We start from the raw sequence: 4,616 nt of genomic DNA, 5'->3' as shown, positions 1-4,616 counted from the left end.
AATCCCATCATCATTTATCCCTGAATCCACAGAACCTAGCCAAGGGCCAGAGAAGTAATTTCCAATGACTGGATGATTGAACATCCTTTGAGCCCAAAAGGCTCCTTGTCCTTTCCTCGGGTTGCTGGGCTATCTGTGTCGTGCCCATGGCCTATGAGGTGACATTGCTGTCTCTGTCTGTGAACGGTAGTGGGGAGCCCCAGCCCCTTCACTTGGCCCTGGAGGGGCCTTTCAGAAGTGGGAGCGGCTGAAACCACACACGCGAAGGCTGTGTGAAGGAGGCATTTGTGTTGGGCTTGGCAGGCAGAGGTCTTTGTGCTGCCGGGCACAAGTGGGCGAGTGTGTCAGGCAGACTCCAGGCTGCTCACGCATGCCGAGGGGCTGGGCCCCAAACGCCTTCTGACCTGGGAAGAAAAGGAGGCATTGTGTGCAGGGCGGCACTCCAAGGGAAATATTCCAGTTGTTCAATTTTGAACTGCTCCCTCTTTTAAAGAAGAAAAGCCCAGAAGTGAACAACTCTCTCCCTCTCTAATGCATCCCGCCTACCCATTTTAAATCAGTTACTGCCTTCAAAATATGAATTAATCTATTTTTTAAGTAATCCATTAATTCAACTAGTGTATGTTTATGGAGCAGCTCCATGGTTGGCATTGCACTGGGCTCCAGGGAGGCAGCTATGAAGAGGCCGTCCTTGCCACTCTGGGCTCTGCTCCTGGGTGCCCAGTGCCCCACTCCTCTCGGGCTTGATCTTTCTCTCCTCCCCAGCCTTCCGGCCTTGAGGCCTCCATCTGCCCCCGCCCGGTCTCTGTCTCTACATCGTGCTCCTGTATTGTGCCACCTGCAGCGTCATCGGTTACCAGCCCACACCCTCCCCAGACTCAGGCAGGTGTGGGCAGAGCCTCAGTCTAGGCAGGAACACCTGTGCTCAACCCTGGCTCTGCCTTTTTCTGTCTTCATGACTTTGATCAAGATACTGAACCTCTAAGCTTTTGCATCCTAATCTTGTCAAACAGAACAAACAATACCTAGCACACAGTCTCTGGGAAGAGTACCTGACGGCTATGTGACAGTCGGCACAGTGCCTGATACGCCAGGTGACAGCACTCAACGAATCATAATGAAATAACTGACAACCGCCAAGCACTTCCCAGGCTCTTCTCTTCCTCAGGGCAGCAGCAACCGGCTTCTGTTTGAGTGTTCTCTGAGTGCCAGCACTGTGTTAAATACAGGCATGTGGCCGTCTGAACAGCCCAACAGAGTGGAGAGGCTATTTAACACCCTCTTGTAGGTGAGGGCGCTGCCTCTGAGGGCAGACCCACTTGCCCATGATCACACAGCTTACAACCCCTGGAGCTGGGAGGTGTGCCTGGGCCTGTGAGCCCTCCCCACCCGTCCCAGCCAGACTACACCCTGGTCACACACCCTGCTACTTGGTGCTGGGGCTGGCAGATGGGCACCTCCCAAGAGCTAGTTGGAAATGCACATTCTCAGGCCCCACTGCAAACCTGTTGCATCAGCACTGCTGTTAAGGTCCACAGGAAATCTACATGAAATTTGAGAAGCAGGCAACTATGGTTTTGCTCCGAACAGCAGGCTGGGGCAGTGCTTCTCAAATGCGGTGTGTGTAAAAATCACCTGGAGGGCTGGGAAAGCAGATTCTCACCCCAGAGGTTCTGGTTTGTGTCCACGGCTTACTGGGCTCATGTCAGTGCCTTCATTTCATGGGTTCTTCAGAGTAGATATAGCTAGTGGGTGTGAGTGGGATCCAGGCAAACTTCTGGCTCATGTCTCGGCCCAAGGTGGCTGGTGGTTTATATCTGCCTGAACCATGAGCAGAAAGCCAGGCTGGACTCGGATTCCGCCGGGTCACTTACAGCAGCAACCCTGAGATTTGGGGGGAAACTTCCCCACTGGTAGGAGATACATCAGTCTCAGGAACTAACAAGGCAGGAGCCAGAGAGACCTCCTCTTGTCCTGCCTGGTGAATAACAGAGAAACGAAATTAATTTGTAATCTATAACCCTGTATCTGGCCTGAAAAGATGTCTTTCTAATGGAAAATTTAACAGAGTGTTAGATCTTCAGAGAGCATTTTATATAAAATTGATATCTGAAACTTGACTGCTGCTATCTGGTTAAATAGCAATTAAACCCTTCAAGGCTCCTTGGAACTTTCAAAGATTATTTGAAAAGTAATTGTGTTTTATTGATTAAGTAATTTTAAGTTGATTAGAAAGTCGTTGCATTCTTCAGGCCGTTCTTCCACAAACCAATTTATCTTATTTACAGACCTAGTGTGCCGCCCCAAACATGTTGTTTGTATTACAGTTAACTGATATTTAATGAGCGTGCCTATGATGGAATTTAAAGCTAGATTCATTCCTTGGCTAAATCCTCTTATCTGATTTAACTTGCATCATAGGTAGTTTCAGAAAGGGGACCCAAAAGGCAGAGAACTCTGGTTGAAGCCAGGTCTCTGGAGTCGGACAAGGCTCAATCTAACTTCCAACCTTGCCACTTAACCAGATTTGTGTCCCCGAACACATCATCTGTGAAAAGAATATAATAGCACCTACCTTGTATATAGTAATTGTGAAGTTAAGTAAGTTAGCATTTGTACAATACGGGAAGGACAGTATCTAGGTAATAATAATTTTTTTTTTGGAGATAGAGTCTCATTTTGTCGCCCTCCGTAGAGTGCTATAGTGTCCGCCTAGCTCACAGCAACCTCAAACTCCTGGATTTAAGTAATGCTCCTGCCTCAGTCTCCCAAGTAACTGGGACTACAAGTGCCCACCATGAGACCTGGCTAGATTTTCTATTTTTGGTAGAGACAGGGTCTCGCTCTTGCTCAGGTTGGTCTCAAACTCCTGAGCTCAAGCCATCCACCCGCCTCGGCCTCCCAAAAGTGCTAGGGTTATAGGTGTGAGCCACTGCACTCGGCCAGTAATAATAATTATTATAAATAGTCTGTATTGTTATTATTAGTAGTAGTATGATTAAGCCTCAGTTTTCTAATCTGTAAAATGAGTGTATAGGGAATAAAACCATTAACATGAGTATTTCGAACTTCTTGTAGAACCTTCTAAGTACTTTCCTTGGAAGGAAATTTCTGGCATAGCTAACTTGGGTATGGCCCTTCCATTATTACGCAGATCAGGGTTCTCCTGGACTAAAGACAGAGCCTGTATGGGAATAGTTCAGAGAGACTGGAAGAGGATGTAGTGGGGGATGGATGCCTGGGTGAAGAGCCAGCTGGGAGAGTTTGCAAAAGGAGCATGGTGCTGCTGGAGCAGGTGCTTTGCTGGAGAGAGATGCTGAGAATAGCAGAGGTAGGAAAGAAAAATTTCAAGACTTGTTTTGTGCTAAGAATGCACTTGCCTTCTGGTATTTTCCCTAGAGACTGCAGTGAAAGTTTGGATCACTTCCCATTACTTTTTCCTACCTAACTGCTGTTTCTCTGAGCACTGAACTGGCTGGCTGAGCCGCCAGCAGCCTCTCAGTCTCCGTTGCAGGTTGAGTCAGCTGGGACCCAGGACTGAGGTGGCTGTTTTTATTGTTATGCATTGCACTTCCCCGTAGCCAGAGGCTGCAAGCAAAGGTCACCCACAGGAGTATGAGCAGTTCTCTGGCATGCTTTGGCACAATAAAAACTCCATCATTCCATGTTTAAATTGGAGACACCTGCTACATTGTTTGTAAAGAAACCATCAATTCTCTGTCCTCCCATGTCAAGCCATGGACCAGCACCAGCAGCATGGGCCTCATAACGGGAGGCCCTGGGCAGGGAATCCAGAAAGCAGGCTCTGCCTCGGTCCTGCCGTGGGGCCTGGGCAAGTCCTCACGCCTTGGTTTCCCCTCCATAAGTGCGGTGACGTCCACACCTCTGTTTTGTGCTTCTCTTCTCTGGACAGTAGGTGACCAGCAGGGCTGATGGAGCCCTCCCCTCCTTGAGGCCCTGGGCTGTGCCATGAGGGACATGGAGAAGCGTGAAGAGGAACCTGGGCGGCGGGGAGGGAAGGTGTGAGCAGAGTGTAGCTAATAGAATCTTCCACGCTGGGCTCCACTGCCCAACCATTCTGTGATACTTTTGAGCTGCTGTGGCGTGAATTAACCAAGGATGTGAATTTTGGCAGCATCCTTTCTTAGTGACTTTGCTCACTTTAAAACAAAACGTGCCCAGACCACGGCCACGCGTGGGCTTCCTTTGCGTTCCAGCTGGGCCGCTGAAAGAACCCCGTCTCCCTCGGGGAGAAGTTGAAGTTGAGAGAAGCCCTATGCCCATTCCCGTCCCTTGTCTCTGGCCCCTCTCTGACGGTGCCCATCCTCCCCGCCCCTCCTCTCCGGCCCCTCTCTGACGGTGCCCATCCTCCCCGCCCCTCCTCTCCGGCCCCTCTCTGACGGTGCCCATCCTCCCCGTCCCTCCACTCCAGCCCCTTTCTGACGGTGCCCATCCTCCCCGCCCCTCCTCTCCATCCCCTCTCTGACAGTGCCCGTCCTCCCGTCCCTCCTCTCCGGCCCCTCTCTGACGGTGCCCGTCCTCCCCGTCCCTCCTCTCCGGCCCCTCTCTGACGGTGCCCATCCTCCCCGCCCCTCCTCTCCATCCCCTCTCTGACA

This window comes from Otolemur garnettii, unplaced genomic scaffold, assembly GCF_000181295.1.
Source record: "Otolemur garnettii isolate 467f Iridium unplaced genomic scaffold, OtoGar3 scaffold00066, whole genome shotgun sequence".
Classification (NCBI taxonomy): Eukaryota; Metazoa; Chordata; class Mammalia; order Primates; family Galagidae; genus Otolemur; species Otolemur garnettii.
This window is presented reverse-complemented; position numbering follows the sequence as displayed.